Source organism: Dermacentor silvarum, chromosome 10 (genome assembly GCF_013339745.2).
Source record: "Dermacentor silvarum isolate Dsil-2018 chromosome 10, BIME_Dsil_1.4, whole genome shotgun sequence".
NCBI classification, from domain to species: domain Eukaryota; kingdom Metazoa; phylum Arthropoda; class Arachnida; order Ixodida; family Ixodidae; genus Dermacentor; species Dermacentor silvarum.
The window spans coordinates 90,084,323-90,105,679 of NC_051163.1; positions in this window are offsets into that span (position 1 = coordinate 90,084,323).

The following is a 21,357-nucleotide window of genomic DNA, read 5'->3' on the forward strand; positions in this document are numbered from 1 at the left end:
CATAAGAATGTGTCATACGACAAAGGAGACATTGTATGGCTTTGGACACCACTTCGCAAGCGCGGACTGTGCCAGAAGTTTCTGGCTCGTTACACCGGGCCTTTCGTCATCACCGATCGCCTAAGTGATGTAACCTACTCGATTGCTCGGCTCGTGTCCAATGGCTACCGGTCTAAGAAGACGCAGCTTGTTCATGTCGCTCGCCTGAAACTCTGTCATCCACGTGACTCCGAGTGGACGTAACAGTTACTCGCCCAGCGGGCTTCGTCTGTGAAGGGAGGAGTGTTACGCAAAAGCTACGGCAAGGACGGAGGAAGAGGAAAACGAGGTGCGCTTGTCTTGGTAGCGGCTCGGTGTCGGCGCGGCCCCTTATCATCAATTCATCTGTAAAATAAACGCACCCCATCGTAACAATATTATTCCATTGCTCTTTACGTTACTGCGTCATGTAAACGTCATGTATACTTTTTATATATTTATTGAATGACTGTCCACTGAATTTTCTTAGACTTTACTCGTTTTAATTTATTCACCAGAATCATATATCTGCTAAATTTATTCACTTAGCACATATAGAAAATCTACCCGACTCTTGGTCAATTCCTGTGAGTGGGTATGGGCTAAAAACGTTAAGCTCATCATCAACATCAACATCAACCACGTGCCCGGTCGCATCGGGTTTTCCGCGCTCGCACAAAAAGAAAGGATCTTAAATCTGCCAGCGTTCCTTTCACAGCAGCGTTTCTCGGTTGGGCTGAGTACTATTCAACTTTCGGCTTTTTGTTTGTTGCTCGTCCTTTCTTCCACAAGTCCATTCTTCCGCAGGGCCTTTCTGAGGTAGCCAGGCTAGGTTGTGTTACCTTTTCTTCATTTCTTCACGCCGTTGTCATAACCCTGGATAGCTTGCGTTCTCTTACTTGGGAGCTGGTGTTCGAGCTTAGTGCTATTTCCATTGGCCTATCACTTTTTTGTGTGCTTATCTCAACTGTTTACCGTTGACTACAATGTCAATAATTGGAAGTATTATTTGCATGTAGAACCCGAAGACGCCAGAGCTTTGTCTTACCAAGGGCGGCCACTACCTCCTGGACCAAACGTAAACGAGGGTCATCGATTCAACGGAGTTGGAAGTGCGTGCTCTGCGCCATCCGAGGCCTGTACTCAAGCATCCTCGACGTCCTTATCAGCTCCGAAAGCGGTGAGCCACTTTGCACCGTCAGTCTTGGTTCATGGGAAAGCACAGTTCGCCGGATTGACGCAACTCTGCCGTAAAGCGACACATATAAAGTTAATAATAATAATAATAAGAGACAGTTCCAGTGAAATGGCACTTATTTGGTGTTGCAGCGAACAACAAATTTAACAATTTCTACTAAATCAGAAAAGTTACTTTTGTCCGAGAGAATTATTACAATGAGACGTACTTACTTTCTACTTGATCTCAAGAGTACACGAGTTTTGAGCATGTGGGATCGTAGTTGTAGGTGCGATGGTTCATTGGTTATTGCTTATTAATTTTCGTACGACCCCCGAAGTTCACGTGCACTTCCTCACCGATTATGTTGGTTAGGAAAATGCTTACAGACTGAGTGAATATAGCAGCTGTTCATGCTTTCGCTGTAGCGTGCGCGAAATGTATAAGGACGCACCTATAATTGAAGCAGAAGGCTTTGGATAGAGGCTTTCTGCATGCATTTCAACTCATACATTTAATTATAACAAAAAAAGAGAGACTGCAGAATTAGCAATCAAAATGAAGGCTAACCGAGCTTATGGAACACGTGTTCTGAAGAGCTATGAGTAGAATGAGCGACACTTGACAAAATATTCTTTTTCAAGCGAAGCGTGTATTGTGCCTCACAAAGTGTAGGGGGGGAGGGGGTATCGCGCTAAAAAACCCGGATGCTCCCAGAGTAGAGCAGGTGCGGGGAAAGCGACCCGGCGCGCATCACGTGACGCTGGCGACCAAAGAGGGTGGTTTGATGTGTCGCGGGAAGGGAAAGGGAAGGAAGTGGGGTTGGCGCGGACTCCGCATGGCTTCCCTCTCCTCAGATCAGTCTCGGAGCCCGGAAGGGAAGGTCGTGCGTGGCGCTTTCCACCGAGGAGCAGGCTGCGTTTGAGCAACGGCGCCGCGAGCTATTTCGGGAATGGGCTCGTCATCGTGTGCCGATTCTAGGGTGAGGGCTCCCGAAGCCCAGGCGAAACGTCAGCGAAGAGCCGTGGACCCCGAGTTGCGGGAGCGCGATGTTTAGGCCAAACGTCATCGAAGAGCCACCGACCCTGAGTTTAGGGCAAACGAAGCAGTATGTCAGCAACAGCGTCGTCTTGCCCTCCAGGAACCCGACAACGGTGGTGCACGCCTCGTAACTACGGGAAAGTAGTAGGTCAGGTAGATACACGGCAAGCTTCGCTTACTCTCATTTTCTCGACAGGGGAAGAGCTGGTGACTTTTTATTAATATAGCGGGGACTCTTCTTACCAACCGCGTGATTATATAAAAAAACTATACTATCGGTATTGTACTGTAGGTGAATGTCAGAGACAGAAATTTACGCAGCGTAAGAAGAAGATAAACTTTGAATTGATGCAGTAGTTGAAGGTTTAAAGAGTCCCTGAAACGGCCCGTGCCATACGTTTAGACACGAAGCGTATCTCTCAAGGAATGCTTTCTCACAGCAAATTCGTGTCATCGCGCTGTATTAAACCAAGTACGAGTGGTTGAAGATCACCCTCCCTTCAAGCTGCGACCTTCTCAGCTATTACGCCATGTGGCTGTCGCTATGCTCCATCTCCTTCAAGCGGTGACGCAAGTGCTGATTGTTTCAGGTTGACTTGAAACTAGTGTGTTCCCGCGTATCTTCCTTGCGAAGTTCTGTCGTCAAGCCTGAGCTGCATTGGGCAAAATTCAAAGATTGCGCGTGGCGGATTCAAATGCCATGGCACTACGCAGAACGTTTGCTCGTATTTTTCTAATGATACAATGAGGCGGATGCCGCCACGGACGCTCGCCGCATTGTTGTGAGTGTATATGCATGGTGCCAACAAGAAAGCAGCTGTTTCACGTACAATTTATATAAGTTTGATAATCGCTTGATAACTGAAAATAACTAAAACCGCCGCCTACTATTGCTTCTACGAGTATATTACGCCGGTAAGATTCCTTTCTAGCCGGAAGCAGAAGAAAAAAAGCGCTAATTTGTGAATGTGGTAAAACTGGGAATTATGATGTTTTCGCTACTCTAGGAATTAAAAAAAAACAATACCGGAGGCAGAAAAAGCACCTCCATCGAGAATCGACCCCATGCCTTCTGCATGGAAGAAGGAGACGGTGCTAATCCACGAAAGTCTAAATCAAGAGCGTAGCTTTTTGACAGATGTTCTCAATTCTAAATCAGGCTAAACACAATTATTTTTATTTTTACTAAACTCTGCGGTCTTACGTGCAATTACCACGATTTAATTTGCGAGCCACGCCGTAGTGAATGACTCTGGATTAATTCAGACCACCTGGGGTTCCCTAACGTGCACCCAGTGAATGGTGCACGGGCGTTGTGGCATTTCGCCCCCAACGAAATGCGCCCACCGCGGCCGGTAGTCGATCTGGCGCCCTCGGGCACGGTGTTAGAAGTATATTAGGTGTACGAACGGCGCCTCCGGGAAGGGAGAACTTCGGTCCGCGTTTTGTGCAGAGGGCCCGAGATGGCGCCACAGTACCCGTGGCCGAGGCGAGGTATCATGCATGGTCACTACGGGGCCGCGAACGCCGCTCGAAATAAATAAAAAAAGTCAGCCTTCACGCTATAACGAGCGCAAAAGCATCAAAATGGAGAACAAATACGACATTTTGACGATACCGTCGTAGATATCTGTTGAATATGTTCAGTTACCCACCTAGAAGGTTCGCGATAGGAGGATGCCTTGGCATTCGGATATGTGAAATTGTGCATCTCCACCAGATGTCACGTGGTAGTGACGCTGAAGTAAACAGTCGTAAAACTGTGTATGACGAAACTGATTCTTTATTGGGCGAACCTGTGCCGATAAAAGCAAGCTACAGTCGAAGCACAACGAAAGAGGCGAACACAGTCGGCCATCGTCGAAAATCTGATCAGCGGCGAAACGCGTCGGCTTTTATACATGAGTCATCGAAGGTTCCAGTTTAATCCCTGGTACCCGCGTGTCTTCCAGAAAGTTCTAGACAATTCGCGTCGCTCGTACAATCAGATTGCATGAGCGTCGGTGAGAAGAGACAACGGATACAAGCATCGATAACGTTTCAGAAACTTCCGATACATGCAGGCGCGTCCTGCGCTTACCGATAACGTTTAACAGCCGGTGAAAAGCGGTCACCGGTGAAAGGATAAACATGTATACGAGTGAATATTAACATATAACAGTGACGTCACGTTGATATATGACAGAAGTTAGTTCTGTTTGTTGAAGTAATGCTTACCTAGTTAGACAAATATAAACCCAAAACATTGTCATTGTTACAAGCGTAGCTCTCGCACGGGGAGAAAATTTTCGAGTCTGACACGGCTGCGTTTGGTGGCAGGAGGGTGCGAACGGTCCGCAGGCGCCTTTCTTTTTTTCTGTCTTTGTCAAATGAGCAGGGCAGTCGGGAAACTTCGTCGGCACGGCGTCTTTTGCCAGAGCCGCCTTTCGCGGTGCACTCACAAGAACGAGTCCTTTGTAAACTGCTTCCCACATCGTCACGTACCTCGGCTCGAAGTGCGTCTCGCACACGTAGTCAGTCGACTGCAGCACGCGCGGAATCGTATGGCGCCATATCTTCAGGCGGTCGGTTTCTCGGGGTGCAGCGAAAAGCGACACTTTTTCAGTGCAGGTCTCGTAGCCAGATTTGCACCGTGGCAAAAAAAAAAAACTGTTCTTGCCCATTTCACGGCTTGCTCACACGAAGAGCACAGCTTGTCATCGCACACAAAGAATGAAAACAAGGGCTCAACGTGGCGACAACTGCTTCGACTCGACGGCGACCGCTCGTCCACAAATGCGCAATAGGGGCCGGCGTGCCCGGATGTCGGCCACGCAACCGCTCCTGCCATCTCGCGGCGTGATGGAGCGGAGGTACCGAAGTTCGACGCAGCGAGTGCACGGCGGCGGCGCTCCGTCGTTCCACATGTACTTCTAACACCGTGCCCTCGGGCTTAGTAGCGCAACGCCATAGCTACTGCGCCACCACGACGGTTGCGCTCAACAGTTTTTAATGTGAAGGCATTGAATACCCCATTACGCAAAAATCCGCCGGCGTCGGCGTGACCAAAAGACGGTGTATAAAATGTCCACGGCCCAAAGAGTAAAAACGCGTTAAAAATGCTCAGATCGACGTCATATTACTCAGGGAGGTTCCGGTAAACAAAGTAAATTAATGGTTTTGCAAGGGAAATTAGTACATTCGGTCTGGGTGGGAATCAAACCGGGCCTTCGGGATGCGAGACGAGCACGCTTTCCTGATGAAGCGGCGGCTCCATGGTGCTGGCTGAGGAAAAGTGGACCTGGTGCGTGCATCGTTGCACACGTCATGTCGCAGCCAGAAGGCTGACTGAAAATTTTGGGGAGCGGCGGCTGCTGCAATCGGTAGGGATGCATATTTTAAAACTTTTGAATAATTGTACACGCTTTCCGCTGGGCGTTCAGATGTGTAACGTAATGGCCAGAAGCACCTAGCCTAACGACTCAATACGTTTGTACAAAATCGAGAGAATTGTTTCCGGGTCGCTTTAACATCGATAATATCGATAAACATCGATAATACGCACACAATTGGGACAGAGGCTAATTTACAGTGGGCATTTCTTTAGCTGCACGAAATTTAAAAAAAGGATAACCTGTGGCAGATCGCAGATTTCTAGCTCTTGAAATAAATTACTCGATGAAGCTGACCTTATTTCCACGAGCAATCAAATGCGCCATGGACTAAATAAAAATACTAATTAGGTCCCTTGCTAATTACTTTACATCACTTATTGCAACCTACTAAGTGTAGCCAGTTTTCAAGGCGTACAGATTTGCAGCGAATTCTGAGGCTGGCACCGGTTTCTAGATGAGCGCCGTGAAGCTTGTGATAAACATGCATTGTTCCACGTAATTTTTTTAAAGGAAACGCTGTTGTCTGCATTGAAGGACAAAAGTAACTGGAATGCTCATGCATTTGGTCACACACTTGGAGAAGTAAGCCTGGAAACTGGAGCCATCCTGAGAATCTCCCTATACCTCCCATGGGACGCTCGTCCCATACCGATAGTAAAGTCCCTATATAGTAAAGGTACCGCCATCTACACTTTCCTCCGCCGTCTCCTCTCCTAAAGCGCTTGCTTCTTTCTTTATTTTTTGCTTGCGAAAGCAAGTCGGCGGTGGCGGCCCTAGAAAGTCCACGTTGAAACTTTCAGGCCGGGTGGGCGCTGCCGCCGCCGCCGGAGACTGCGGCTGCGCAGAGTGATTTTCAACATAGCTCCGAGGCGAAAAAAAAATATAAAGAATTCAAAGCGCGCGCTATCATCGCCCAATCGGAGATACAGGAGAGAGCGAAGCAGCGTTGATCAAAGGATGGCGGTGCTTTTCTTATATATGGACTTTAGGCGATACGCGGCGGCAGCGCTGCTTCCACCACTGGTGGCTGCCGGATATGCTACCAGAAAAAATTCACAAACAAAACAACGCATCCATGACGTCACTGGTGAGGTAAGAAGGCAGAGGGAGAGGGCGCGCAGACGGGAGGAGGAGGGTTGCCGCTGAAGCCCTCCTTTCCCACTTCGCATGCAAGCGGACTGTGTTCGTGCTCTCTTGCAGGTCCGCTGGCCGTGCGGCGACATTAGCATAATCGTGGAGCAGGACCCGCTGAAGTGTGTCGTGTATTAGGAAGCGCTTTCTTCCTGCTAAATTTATCTTGCAAGCTTTCTATTCCTTTCTAATACACTGGGACATTGTTAGTACGCACCAGTTCCAAGCAATTATAATGAAGAATATATAGCGAACCGTTGTTAATTACCAATATTCGCGGTTAATATATTCCATTTCGTCATTTCGTGAATCTAGTCGCTTTGAAAGTCCTAACTTGCGGTTACGTTTAGGGCTACACTTCAACTAGTCCACACATATAGTCGGAGGTATCCTAAAGAAAATAACTTCCTGGCACCATCAATCGTTATTTTTGTTCGTGTGTTGTGAAATGGATCAACTAAAACTAGCCGATTTCTCGGCCAGCCAAAGCTCAACACAAGTAAAAGTTGAGCGCTTTTGTTTTTATTCACACATTCGGTACTGCAAAAAGACTGACCTCCACGCAGTGCGAAAGTGACAATCTACAGTATCAATTTTCATTAACAACGGAAATTAGTACATAACAAGTGAACACAGATTCCAGAAGATCCAAACCAATGCGACAATTATTAAACACCATGGCTGTATCTTTCTTTTTTTTTAACCTTAGCTGTGCATGTCAACAAAGTAAAGAGCGGACGAAATGTATAGTCCAACAAACACGCACTCAAGCCGTTCATTACAAGTGTTTCACCGGCATGAGATGGGCCGCTGTCATGTCGAATGGATTGAGTGACACTGCTCTTATGTCAGTCCACTCAGGCTTGCACAGAACTGTTTACTCATGCAAAATGAATACCTGCTCGGAAAATAGAGTGAAATACTTGTGCTTACCCGTGGTCAATAGGGAAACCTGAAAAACTTCGCAGAACTGGAATTCCCGGTGTTCGAACACCGCAGAGCCGCGCAACACATGTGATGCCCCGATTTAGCCATCTTCATCTAATGCTTGGTCAACCGGGTTTCCTGCGTCTTCCGTTCGTCGCACGCCTGATAAAGCTTCTCTGTCTTATCTTTCCCATCTTCACTTTTGGGATGACAACCGAAGCAGACGACCAAGCGCGATCCGACTTGTGATGTCGCTGAGCGAGTGGCAAGGGTGAGCGGAGGCAAGCTCGACGGACGCACGATGGCGAGCACATCTCACGCTTCGCCCGATTTAAAATTCATAAAAAGAGAAATCAGAAAACGAAAAATGTCCGCCAACCGCTAGGAGCGCGAATGTTCCTTGAAACCGAAACTAGCTTTACTTTCCGGGGGCTAGTTGAACCTCGAGAACTCACTTGCTACCATTAGTAAATTACCATATGTGCCATAAAGCAATTAATTGAAACGTTATTTAGTAGAATTGTGATAGTTATGTAAATAATCCTTTTGATTTCTCGTAGAGGTAGTGCCCGCCTATTCAAGTAATTAGTTCAATGTTTACAATTGTTGCTATCTGCCACAGGCGATTTAAAAAATTGATGCACGGAAAAAAGAACATTAGTATCTGGTAAAACATACGTGGTGTATCTGTGTTTATTTCTATATGGAACTCGTGTTTGTTTTGTGGTTTGTTCATCAGAAGTGTGGGGGTAGTTATGTGGCGTGCACAGCTGAGCTCCGTCTTTGTACCCAAAACCTACACCAACATGTTCCGAGCCGGAACGAGAGGCAAAAGTTTTTCGCGAAGGCAAGTGGCACAAAAAAAAAAAATAAAAGCTCTTCATGGACACCTTAGAAAATCCCGCAGACAACCGCTAGCAGCAATCGAACAACTAGGTATCATCACTGTATATAATCCGGTAGTTCGGTTCCCGTTCATTGCGTAAAAATGTTTTACATAATATTGGCAATTGGGGCACGCCGTAGCGGGTGGCGACGGATTAAGTTTGACTACTAGGGGATCTTTAACATTCCCCTAATGCACGGGATACTTGCGCTTTTGCATTTCACTCACATGGAAATGCTGCTGACGCGGCCTGGATTTGGTCGATGACATGGGCATTTTCAATGAATAAATAAATAAATCAAAGCTTTGTTTCAGTTTGCAATGCAGTGTGCAGTACAAATTGGGGGTTAGAGAGAAAAAGCAGTCTACACGACCGCTTGACAAAGCTCTCGAACCCGTGTGGCACATCAGGCGGTAAAAGGAAAAAAAAAAGTGGGGAAATAATAAGGTACAATATCTGTAATCTACTGAAACCTCTTGGACGTTGTTAGCACAAGAGTTGCGTAGATCATTATACAATGATACATGGAACTTCAAATGCAAGTAAACATGTTGTGAATACTCGCATATTAAATACACAGTACAAAAAGATTCGAGGTAACATCAGACAGTGCAAAATTATAGTTATAAAAGAAAAGGCGAATGCTCTAGAATATAAGGCCAACACGAACTAAGTCACGAATGACTCTCTAATAGCACAAAATGACAAATAGCATAAATTCTCATAGAGTTCAGTGTTTAAGTATTTAGGCAATATGTACATCAACATAGCGAAACCATAGTTAGTTCGGCATCGTACTAAGATATAAGTATGTCGTTTTTTAGTTTTATATGGCGTAATATGCGGGGTAAGCTTTACGATGCTATTAAGGAAGGAATTATTTTTGGTATCGTTCTTTTTGTAAAAACAGGCAAACCTTTATTCAAACAATTTATTTAAACCAACATCTTTATATTGCAGGCGTTGGGAAAGTGCAGGGGCATCATACGAGGTATCAGCAATTATCCCGACCATTTTTTTATGATGAACAAATAAATATTGAATATTCGAAGCAGTGGTGTTACCCCAGACTAGAAAACTGTAATTTAGGTACTAGTAAAGAAAAGCGAAGTATAAAATTAGCTTACTCTTGACGGGTAAACTATGCCTGTTGCGTGAGAAAATTCCAACAGATCTAGAAAGAGTATTGCAATTCTTATTTATGTGAGCCTCCCATGTCAATTTAGTAGTAAAAATTACACCAAGAAAAGGAAATTCATTTACATAATCAATATTACTACAATTTAACACGAGAGGCGGTCGATGTGATACGTACTTGTCTTTCCGATGAAACATCATCGCCTTTGTTTTACTTTCGTTAATGTTTAGCGAATTGTAAAGGGACCATTTCGCCAATAATGAAAGAACCCGATTGGCAGTGTCAGTTATTTTTAGAATGTTATTGGACAAAAAAATAGGGATGTATTGTCTGCATACATAATGAATTTTGCCTCGTTAGTGATATTAGCAATGTCATTGACATTAATATTAAAGAGCAGAGGTCCCAATAAACTGCCTTGCGGGACGCCATTTTCGATTTGCAGGACATCAGACGAATAGTTTACAATTACTACATACTGCAAACGGGAGTTTAAGTATGAATTCTTTACATTAAGGGAGTGTCCCCATACACCTTAGTGTTCTAGTTTTGCAAAAAGAACGTCGTGGCTGAGTGTGTGGTACGCCTTGCTGAACTCTACAAATATGCCTAATGTAAGTAAATGAGATTCTAAGTTATTTATTACATGTTCTTTTTGGTAAAGTAGTGCATGTTCCGTTGATCTATTCCGAGTAAAACCATACTGACGGTCAGTCGTTACTGAGTGCCTGAGAAAAAAATCAATGGAGACGGCAGTGAATTATTTGTTCCAGTCGCTTTAAAAAATACGGAAGGATGGTTATAGGCCTACAATTACTTAAAATATTCCTATCACTTTTCTTGTAAATGGCTGCAACTCGTGCTAGCTGCATATATGCGGAAAATTGTCCTGTGATCAGTGCAGTGTTAGGTTTATGTGCTAGACATGGAACGAGAAAGGGTAACACATATTTTACCTGCCTACTTTGGACATTAAATGTTCCTAAGCTAGAACTATCGCGTAAGGTGTGAAAGGTAGAGTATACCTCATTGTCGTCTGTTGGCTCAAAAAATAGTGCGTGTGGTGTTCGGTCATCCAGAAACCAGGGAAAGTTTGGAATGTAACTGCTTCTACCAACTTCGGAAAATAATTCATTGAAGGCAGCGGCTAACTCAGCCACATAGTTTATGCTCGCCTATGGTTTAACCTGTGAGTCCCTCGGTTTGGGTATCTCTATTTAATAGTAGGTTCAAGTATCTGCATTTATATTTTGGTTTTCGTAAGAGGGCTACGTCAAACAAGTTATTGTAGTAGGCGTTCCTAGCAGAGCGAATTCCGCTGTTAATTTTGATTCGTAGAGACTGGAACTGGGCAAGAAGTTCAAGTTTTTAGTGCTCATAAATTTAGCAAATAATTTGTGTTTCTTTCTTTTAAGATGTATAAGTCGAGCTGCCATCCGTGGATTGCGTGCTTTTTTGCCAGGTGAAATATCCATGATAGGGAAGCAGTCGTTGTAGATCGCCAAGAAAAGTTGAAGAAAATATTTGTGTGCGCTTAACGTAGATTGTCAGTAAATTGGACTCGAATCTACAGATTCAATGCGACCCTTAAATGTTTCAAGTCGTCTATTGGAAATTATCTGGCACCTTGATTTCACAGATACATCATGAAAGAGCTTTTTTGAACCAGTAAAAATACAGGTAAGTGATCTATAATGTCTGTGGCTATACAACCGGACTGCGAAGCTGTTGCATGATTTGTGGTAATTAAACAGTTGAAGAAGCTGAAGCCGAAACGCGTGTCGGGCGATTAACGACGTTATTAAAATTAGCACTTTTTATTGTGACCAGCATTTTCTGTTGAGCGGGGTTAAAGGTGGCTATGTCAAAATTAAAGTCACCGCCAAAGTAGAATAAAAAAGATATCAGGAAGGAACGTTATCTCGCGTTTGAAGTAACCGAAAAAATCGCACAAGTTCGCGTGAATTACAAAGACGACAGAAAAAGAAAATCGGCCACTTTGGACAGTAAGCATTTCTATGGCGCTATTACTTAAACAGTCTTTCGATAGCAGAACGCATGTACAGCCTTCTTTTGCGAGCTATGCGACGCCACCGCCACGCTCCCAAGTGCGAATAAGATAAAATGAGTTGTGTCCCGGGATTCGTATGACGTCAGAATTACAAAGACGACAGAAAAAGAAAATCGGCCACTTTGGACAGTAAGCATTTCTATGGCGCTATTACTTAAACAGTCTTTCGATAGCAGAACGCATGTACAGCCTTCTTTTGCGAGCTATGCGACGCCACCGCCACGCTCCCAAGTGCGAATAAGATAAAATGAGTTGTGTCCCGGGATTCGTATGACGTCAGAATCGTAGCGATCCGTGTTTTTAATAGCAAAACTCTGTGAAAAGGATTGTTGAAGCTAGATAAAAGTGAAGTGAGTTGTACAGCTTTATTAAAAGCACATTGCATGTGTAAATGTACAACTATCCTTGCCTGAAAACACTTTGTAGAACTGAGTTGCAGTAAAGAGAACAGTTCCATCCGTCGCTTGAAATCAAATATGCAAGTAACTGCGTACCATGGCGTGGTCTACGTCATCTTAGAAAGGTCGGCTTCAATGTGTATATGAACAACTGCATAATCACCAGTTTTGCGAGAAAGGATAACGCCGTTCTTTGTCCAAATGTATTGCCAGCACGTAGGCTTATTTTTGGCGTTGGCAGTGCCTAGAAACCGTTTGTTCTCAGGCCTTAAATGCTCATTGACACCCATGCCTTTGTTAGCTAGCTGTGCCATCTTTGCTTTCTTGAGTGCCGTGTGCCGCTTTACACGGGACTTGAATCGCACAATTATGTTACTTTTGTCTGATGCTTTGGCTCGGACGCGGTGACAGCATGCGATGTCCGACTCCACAATCGGGCCACCAATCTCAGTACCTTCGTTACGAAGTATGTAATTCAGAACTTCACCCTCTTGTTTCACAACTCATTGAATTTCAAGGTTCAGATTTCTCGAATATTGCTCGCACTGCGTCAATCTTTAAATATCTTGAGTTTTTTTTTTCAAGAGCCATGAATCTTGCTTGCAGCTGTTCGTTTTCTTTCTGCGGCTGATTATTCTTCGAAATTTCGGCATCTAGTTTTCAATTGAGCTCTTCAATATCGTTTTGTGACATGGTTATGCTCGATTCAAAATATTTTTCTTGATTGCATATGCCTATGATCTCAGTCCTTGGGCTGCGTTCAACACTTTCTTTCGAAGTCTTAAACTCTTGGCGTAGTTCTTCCTTGAGTTTAAGGAGTTCGGCAAGGAAATCTTTAAGCTTCGAAATGCCTTTCGCCATTTCGACTAATCTACACTTAAAAACAAAACAAGAAGTCAACTTCAGCTTGGCAGCAGCGACGACTTAGTACAAAGAAAAAGGAATTATCTGTAGACTCCACCAACCTGGAAGTGTCGTCAGCTACGAGTTGAAACGCTCACAGAGTGTGCAGAAATGAACTTAAAAAAATCTTGGTGTTTTGCGTGCCAAAACCACGATGGGAATATAAATCACGCCGTAATAGGGGGACTGCGAAATAATTTGGACCACCTGGGGTTCTTTACCGTGCACGTCAATGTAAGTACACTGGTGTATACGCACCTCGCCCACATCGAAAAGCGGCCGCCGTAGTCGCGATTTGATCCCGCGACCTCGTGCTTCGCAGCTGAACATCATCACGACTAAGCAACCACGGCGAGTAAATGAACGTTAGGCGCTTGAGCTGGCCAATATCTTTTGCTCGCATGTGCGCATCGAAATCGTTTTCGCGTACGAAAACATACATCTAAGTGACCGAGCTTGAGTTTACAGTTTCCGCGCGATGTATCCCTTCTATCATTTCTAAAACCTTAGCTTTCCTCTAACACTATATTGGTTTGAAGTGCTCTTCCTTTCCGAATCAAAGATCGGCAACCTAGAAAATTTCATAACGTAGATCTCCGGGCCAATTCAGTTGAAAGATGCTCACCTTTCCAAAGCTTTGTGCCTGGCCTACCAGTCGACGGCTTTAGGTTGAGCTTCCGCAACTGGGTATTTACCGTGCAATTTTCGCTTAGTTGGAGTTCACATTAACGATAGATGAAGTTAAGCTTCACAGGGAAGCTGTAGATGCCTGAGCTGAAATACTCATTGTACGACCACAGAAACACTCCGGCGGAAATGAACCTATTGAAAACTCGCGTCTCGTCTACTTGGTATATACGAAAATTGGCATAGAAAGGTACGAATGTATCACTAACATGGCTGATAGGTCATGACATCAATAAAACCAGATGCTCGTCAGCTACGTCACGATTAACGATTATAAAATCACGTGCGGCGCATACCCGCATTTCATATGCGGGTATAAGCCAGGGACAAGAATGAAAGAAAGAGAGAGACAGAAACAAAGAAATAAAGAAACAAAAATGGGAAGAAAGGAATTACGCGAGCTCTTACCGGGTCCACAAATTTCGTCTTCGCTGGTTTAACATCTGTATGGGGTGCATGGGCAGTGAAATTATTTTGTCAATGACCAAACAATTCATTTGTGCAATCCCAACAACAGCGTCACTAAAGGATCAGTAATACGGCCACTTCATGTTCGTTTTTTAATTTGAATCTTTTTTTGCCGACCCTCCCTAGTTCGGCGTGCCGGCTCCTGCGTATATCTGCTGTCGGCACGGCCACTTTATCAGAAGGTTATATTTGCACGGAATTGAAGTACCAGCGAATAGACATAAGAATTGTTTTGTAGTCACCGGCAAAGTGCCCCAAGGAAGTGCACTTCTTTTCAGCGTAATAATAAAAAAAAACAGGCAGACGCCTCCATTTCAGATCTTGGTGTGATTGGCTCATGAACCATGTATGCGTGTATATGAAGCGTGGTTTTGAGGTATAAGTATTAGTATTCAGAAGCCGCTTGTCTGTTTATACGCTTTATATCCTAATGTGCCTAAATTTCAAACTATTTATGCTTTTCTAAATGCCCACGGCAATAAGACTCTGCGAACGCACATAATCGCGTCTAGTGGCAGCGGTAACTACTGTCAAGGCGGGCGAACTGAAACGCGCCAAGCGTCTCGGAGCGCTGGCTTGCCCGCAGGAAAGGGTGTTCTGTGCCACTTGCCCACCACTGCATTCTTGGAGTAATGGTTTCAACTTTAGCCTTGTGTGCTAAAAGTCCTCTATTCGAATTATACCATCGGACAATTTAAGTGATGCCTGCCTAAACATTTTCAACGCCGAACTGATCAGTTTTCAATGTCACAAGGTGCTTTCAAGCCATAAAGACGAAGTTTATACATATCTATGCGCAAACCATCGTTGTCAAGCTTGCAGGTCGCATAAACGCTAGCGGCTACAATTCTCTCTAGTAAATATTGTATGAAATTTATCGTTTTAATGGTTAACTACTTCGTCACTGCACCGGTCCTAGGTGGCGCCACCATACCGTTAAAAGCGTTTGGTGTTAGAGCTCAAATACATACGAAAAAGTATCTCTAACTGGGCATGAAAGCTTTACTTCAAAAATAAATATCTTCACGAAACCTGAACAGATATTCTCAATTATTAGGCGTCTGTAAAGCTCACCGACGTGTTAATGAAATAACGCATTATTTTCAAAATAAGACTTTATTCTCGGCTAATTCCTCAGAATGAATATGTAGCACTTCGAATTGGGAGGTGCCACAAGACAATTGAGTTGCCACTTTTGGTGCAGTTCAACATAAACAAAGCGCGCAATTACATGTTCATGGGTGAAGGTTAGTGAAATCGTGCCGATCACCGTTACATGTGAAACACTGATTTTAAAGGTTCGCTAAAGCTTTCAAATCTCCCTTCACATGCTTTGCTTTTCAGATAACCTAAATTGGGCTTTGGATCTGCATATTATTTTTACTGCTGTTTCTTTCGCTATCCAAATCACGAATTTTTTTAGATTAAATCAACACTGCCGATGAGATGATTGCCGACAACGCCGATGACACCAACATTGTAAGGCACTGTTGATGGTTTTCATAGTATGGATTTCATGTTGGTTTAAGGTTGTGAACTCTGAAAAGAGAATGACCGCACCTATATAATGCTTATAAGAGAAAAGTTACCACATTTAATACCAAATCAGTAAGTATCCATATTTTGTTGATTCTGTTCTGTCTTGAAGGGAGTCTTGGGAAAAGGCTTGGTGAAAAGAGCGTTAAAGTTTTCTACACACAGTAATGAAGTTGCAATTCGGAATCCATGCTCGGAGAGTGCGCGGAGATTGTCACGAAAATTCTGGTCACCAACACATCTCACCAAATTGTACAAAACAATCAAGATCGTTAACATTTCTTCGCCTCTGTTGTGTGGAACGTCACCTCCAGATTCAACAATGTCGTCATCAAATGTCTCTTAGCTCCTGCCACCATAGCTTTACAGCTTCGGCGCTGGATCTTGTTCTCGAACTTGCTGCCACTTTTTTTTTTGTAACCATAAAGGCGCTGGCCTTCCGTTTCAGCTCAATCTCCTGCTTGATATGTTCACCTGCCTCGAATGCCACTGTCGGATCCTGCCTTGAATTCCGTGTGACCGTAGAGCTTTACACGTCCCTTTCTGCCAGAACCAACACTTAACTATGCATGCATCACACTCTTCATGACACGTATTAAATGCGTAAGCATTTCTATGTTCACACACCGAGAAATTGTCCGTCCGTGCGTCCCTCGCGTAAGACGATGGCTTTCAAGAAAGAGCCCGCAGAAGAGAGCTACTTTACCTTCGTGCCACCTGGCGCTTCAACGCCAACGAAGCGGCGAAAACCCAGCGTGCGGAGTTATCTGGAATCTGTGCTCTCTGCCCGCTTCGTAGATCGCTTTCACGATACGATCCGCGCGGCTGTGCCAGAGTACATTTGATAGCAATACCAGGAATCTGGGACATCGTCGAACAGCGCCTCTAGCGGCCGCCTCTGAAAACATGCACATTTTCTATGGGAGAGCGTCGTTTTTCCCAAATAACTAATCATAGAAGCCATCTTTCAAAATATTACCGTGGAAATAGGCTCTAGAAGCTTAGCCCGACATCTCATGCAAGCGGTACCATTACTTACGACAGAAAACCCGTTCCAAGTTGCGGGCGAAGTTCGAAGTATGGGAGTCTATGGAAAAGGCCAAATTTTGGAGGCTTTTTTGGCCAGTAAAAAGCAAATTGCGATGAGCCTATTGCATCGATCGACGTATTATCGGGGATTTATCAACTTCAATGACTCAGCTTTCAGCTAGTTGCAGCAGCAGCTCTTGAAATGGCAAAAAAGTCGTTCCAAAATCGCATTTTTCATAACAAGGTCGCAGAATTGATTGTGGTACGTACATAAACCTAATTTTTGCCTCCCGCAGCACGTCGAACCGATAGCCGAGCGTTCTGCGTGACCACAGATTAGGATCCCGGATACCACAATTGTGAGTTCGCATGTTCGAAGCCAGCGGCACCGCTATTTTTTTATCCCTTTGTCGCTGCTTAGTTTGGCGGTTTCCCGCCAGATGGCATATTCCCAAATCCAGGTCATTTAGTTACGGTTCTTGTTTCATTTCTTTCTACTGTACCAACGTCTTCCTAAAAAAATTGCTGGCTGGTTTCGTGAACATGCGAACGTGCTTCCAAACTTCTTTTGCACATTAGGTGTAATGTATTTGAGACAATAAACCCAGGTTACGTGTTTTGAAAGTTAATTTCTTTCTTAAGGCAAACATTTATGAAGACATTACTAAGAAATATTTTTGGCGTCTTCAGTTATGTCATGGAAAAGGCGTGTTTGTGTGATTATTTTGCAGCTTGAAACCTACCACAAAAAAATAGTGTCCAGTGTGTGCAATTAAATGACACAGAAGTAGAAAACTTGGCTGCAGCCCCAGACGTAGTATTCTTACAAAGGAATACAGAAGCTATTTGACTGAGTATATTTGCATTATATCAAAGCAGAATTTTTCCGTACCGGATCTTCGGTGCAAATGAAGGCTGTCCGAATTATTTCACAAGCTTTTTTGCTTAGTACAAACCAATACCTCGAAACATAAACATTCTATCCTCAATATGCAGCGCACGTGTCTTATCATTTGAGCCATTCCCATATATCTTGACGAAATTCCAGAAATACCAAAGGTCTTCATATCCTTTTACCACAACGTGCGCTGAGGAGTATTGGAAATTATGCGAAAAGACACCGGGACGTGCTAATGTAGTTTGTCGTGTAAAAATAAAGAACGATTCCAATCACAGACCACACCCTTTTTGAGTTATGCCCACAAAGTGTTGCAAGAAGACATTGTTTTCGGCTAGAATCACCAAAGTTGCTATGGCATTCGGCTGTTCTGTTCTTAACTAACTCTAATACTGAATCAGATTGCAGCACCATGATATAATTACTGGTACAATTCTTCGGTAATTCTGTAAGAATATTCTCCTACCCTAAATTTAACGTGTTTGAACAATTGAAGAGAGAAAGGACCGTGAGGGTTTCCAGAAATGTTCCCCAATTAGAATCGTTTATGGCCCATATCGGTACGGTGGTATTGTCATGATCACGCCAGCGTCCACTGACACCGTTTATCACTTTACTGCCTGTAAATAAAATACAAAAGTGTCGTTCCTTGTGCGTGAGTAGCACAATCGCAGCTGATCCTTTCATATGGGCCCACTAAGCCACACCTTCCCTTTTCTGCCATGGTGCCACAAGAGATGTCAATTTCACCCTTGAATTTCTCCCTGTCAGTTTCTTAAAAAGTATAGGGACGTACACAAGACAAACATTCGAAGTTTTAAAGTAGTCCTAAAGTTTTAGTAAAATTTCATAGGCAATGTTATTATCCTTTATTTGTTTACATATTTATTACACCTGATTGGCGATAATAATGACGTACTACATAATAGTTCAGTTCTACTACTTAATAAGTCATGTCTGAGATGGCTGTCGTGAAAATTAACCAGGTGTAAGCACTGCATGACGTTGGCTGGAAGGCCATTCATTAAAAAAATTGTGTGCAGAATAAAGAAAATGCAGGTGTTCAATCGCACAGTCGCCGCCAAAAGTTTACGCGGCCGAGGTTCTGCTCAAAAGTTCATTTTCAACGCTGGTACGCCCGCAGCCAGTAAAAAAAAAATTACCCGCCAATCCACCCTGTGAAGGTGGTTGGAAAGCGAAGCTTTTTACGCCCCCCTCACGGTGACTGCGGCGCACTTGATATTTCACACACTACAACGTAACTTTAACCACGGCCTTTATTATTATTTACTTCACAACAATGTTCACTACTGCTTTATGATCGGTGTGATATACACTACTAGACTACCCCATAGTGGGGTAGTGCAGAAAATGAACCGAAGCAGTTACTAGGCTGGAAGGGTTTCGAATGACGTCAACCCTCTTTCAAGCAGCTGCATAAGCTTTGCAACAGCTGCAATCTAATCTTACGGACCGCGCCGAGCCTGTTTCCGCTGTTTGCCCGCAGCCCTTATCATCCATCATGTTGGCTCATCATTTTGAAGCTTGTTCTTGTGGTTTTTCTTGCGAAAACGAGTGCTTAGTTGTACGCTGAATGCCTGAATTCAAGTAAGCTATACTCCTATACCTGCAATTGTTAGCGGTTCGTCGGGATCGTTTTTTTGATTACAACGACGGACACGACAGAACCCTTGGCTGGTAGAGGTACAAAGCTTCGCTTTAAAATGCAAAACTTTTGTTTTGTTTACTCTAGACCAGTATACGCTATAAATCCGAATACTACGATGCGTGACTAAGGCGTAGAAATATAAATATTTTTTCACCTTCTGGGATACGAAAACTTTTGACGCTGACTATTCGTTCTGAAGGCAACGTTGCTTTTTAGCTTATTCGTGATGACAAGCGCGAACTCTTGGTGATGGAATATTGCAGCGTACAATTGTATAACTTGTGCAAGCTCAGGCGACTTCACGACGCAAACATAGCGATGAGGGGACGTCGAGACTTGCCTCACCGCCGCCTCACGGGAGTGCTCTGCCGCCCAGGTTTGGTCGTCGAGGGCGGAGCTCCGCAGAGCCTCACGCAACCTCGACGAGAGGGTCGTGGTGTGAATGTGAGTGTACTGTGCTGGGCACTCCCACAGCATATGCGGAAGCGTAGCCGGGTGAGTGCCACAGCACCGGCAGTTTGGGGTACTGTAAACTTCAGGGAATATAAGGTGAAGGCGGGCGGGTGAAGGGTACGTATTTGTTTGTAGCAGACGCAGGGTGGTAGCCTGCGCCCAACTGAATTTCGGGGTGAGGTGGGGGGAAAGATCGGCACAGCATGCGTTTTGTTTACTAACACTGATGATAAATGAATAATCAAAGTAAATGAATGTTACTGTGCGATTCTGGACAGACTCGAGTGTAACGCATACGTTCTATATCACGGTAGGTTCCATACTAATTCTATAGTACGCATTCCTATTCGAATTTTGTCCTGTCTTAAGCCTACCGAGGTTCAAGTAATCAAAATAGGTAGGCAATTGCTTCTTGGGATGAAGCCGAGGCCATGGTAGATGTGATTAGTAATGCGGTATATGTGAGTAGGCTGACTGGCATTATTACATGAAGTGCGCCAACTTACCTACGTAACGTCACGGTGTAAATTACAGAGCACTTTATTGTATATATATTGAAGTCATCGGAGAGTGTCTTTGCTAAAACGTAATAAGTTTAATAATATCAGGACTGATTAGCCTTCTGTTAAAATGTTCGGAAAAATACCATGTACGAAGTTCTATTTTGATTTAAATTGCAACGTTATCAGCGCTTCCAAAGGAAAGTGACTGTACAAGTCCATCTTTCTCGGGCGTTCATGTCACCTAGGTACCACCGCCTGACACATGACCTTTATATTTTAAAATCTTCCCCGATGACATCAGTTACGTTGCGGCCAAAAATAAATACCCTTTCTAAGGAATGAACCATAATAGCTTCCCGACAAAGCGCAGTACGTTGGCGTAAGTCGTCATTTGTGATAACGATAAGAGCGACAGCCCGTTGTTAAAAATGACTTGTCACTCCCCGGTTTTTCTTTTTTGCTCAAGGACGCAACTAACCCGTAGAAGGGTAATCCCTCCCTTCGCATGATGCTTGCGACCTTTCTGGTTCCGGGCAAGCGCGTTGTTTGTGTATATTTCAGGTGCGCTTGGCACCGAAAGTCTTAAAGCTTTAAACAGCGAAAGGCTGTCACAGTCACTTCGGTAGCTATACGGAAAGCGCGGACAATCAGTACACTTTCAGCAAACGCGCTCTCAAACAACACATAATTCTGAGAAAGGGGCTCCTACACTGTAAACACAAATTAGCCCATATGGGCGTTTTAACAGCTGACATGCCCTTTTTCCTCCCAAGCTCAAAACAGTTACTCCCACGAGATGGAGTAAAACAAGCTAGAACCTTTATTTTACCCTCGACCTCATTCAGATGAACATTAAGGGGATGTTGCGGTAGTAAAATGGGGGTTCTCAAAAATAACTGGCGTTGGGTAGATAGGGAGTGCTGAATACGCCCATATCTAACCCGAGCCAAACAGCTAAAGAACAACTCAGCCGCCAGGTGCCGCCTGCCATGACCAACATGGCTGTCACCCCGAGCGACAATTTCAGTAGAATTTCTGCACTCAGATTC